Source organism: Schistosoma mansoni, chromosome W (genome assembly GCF_000237925.1).
Source record: "Schistosoma mansoni strain Puerto Rico chromosome W, complete genome".
Lineage (NCBI taxonomy): Eukaryota > Metazoa > Platyhelminthes > Trematoda > Strigeidida > Schistosomatidae > Schistosoma > Schistosoma mansoni.
This window is the reverse complement of record NC_031502.1, coordinates 35,832,614-35,833,877: the sequence shown is the minus strand read 5'-3', so window position 1 is coordinate 35,833,877 and position 1,264 is coordinate 35,832,614. Positions and strand designations below refer to the sequence as shown.

At 32.7% G+C, this 1,264-nt stretch overlaps 1 non-coding gene across 1 annotated transcript; it reads right to left on the bottom strand.

Annotated features, from left to right (window-relative positions):
* Positions 1 to 1,040: 1,040 nt before the first annotated feature.
* Positions 1,041 to 1,107, bottom strand: Smp_tRNA_00335_Gln_TTG.1.1. Its single transcript has one exon. It is a non-coding gene (tRNA).
* Positions 1,108 to 1,264: the final 157 nt, after the last annotated feature.

Here is a 1,264-nt window from a genome sequence, read left to right as displayed (position 1 = left end):
TTGGATGTAAATGGCGAATTCTTCACTATCTATAATGTAGTGAACAAAACACTAATGGGGACAATTGAATGTAATTAGGCACAAATTACAGACTATTTCACTAAATTCTGATAACAATATAGTCAACATTTAATTTGCAAAATAACCATCAATTGTCTCAATCTTGATTGTTCCTTCTGTAAATATCAATCCATCTTCTCTGATTTCGTTGTTCATGCATTTTTGTACCGATTGCGCTTCATTCCTGTTCATTCCTTATCGATCTTCTACCAAAATGCATTCTACGTCCGAACTTCTCATATACTACTTATATGCATATAAGTAGACCACACCAAAATTCGAATAGGTTTTTCATTTGAATCAATTGCTGATGTTCCAAAATATATATATAGCTATTACAGATATAAAGTACTCTAATTTAGTAATATGAATTTTAAAAAACACAGTATTTATCATTAACACTGCATACATACCACCAAAATTATTTGACAATCATCAGTAGTATAGAATGAAATGTTCTTTAAAGATCTTATCAAAGTTTCAATTGTTGTTATTACTGTTTGTTTAAAGTATTTTAAAATTTAACCATTATTCTATACATTCATTATATTATTAATTTGTTTATACTTAAACTTACCATATATTGCATTGTTTTATAGAAGAAATTATATCTAGAATAAAAGTGTACAGAGATGCGTGTTATAGTTTTTTAGTTCGTATCTGTAAGTTAATACTTTTAATAATTACTAAATCTAACAAAGTTTCCAGTAATTATGATTACTTGTTGATACTTCACATGTTATTGGATTTTATTAGTCGTAAAAAGGAAATGTATTATATTATTGGAAGGGGGTTTTGTGGAGATTTTAGTAGTTTTATATAGTTGAAATCATGAATCAATTGAAGATAGACCACCATGGAAAACCTGGAAGCACTGTATGGCCGTTTCGTCCTATTGTGGGACTCAGCTGAGGAGTCCCGCGCGTTTTGTCCTATTTGGGACTCGTCAGCTAGATGTACCTGCATCTCAGAGATGATGTTCACTCTGGGACTCGAACCCAGTACTTTTCACTTCAAACGCCATCGCCTTATCCACTCAGCCACTGAGTCCTGATAGCCACTTGTTTGTGCGATGGGGTGAAGTTTAAATTCATTTAGTATTGCCCCCCAAGTCCCTCACAATTTACCTTCCGCATACCTCCACCGACCCAAGCTCTACGGAGGGACTTATATAGTGACATTTATGTCTAGTGATTTTTTGTAA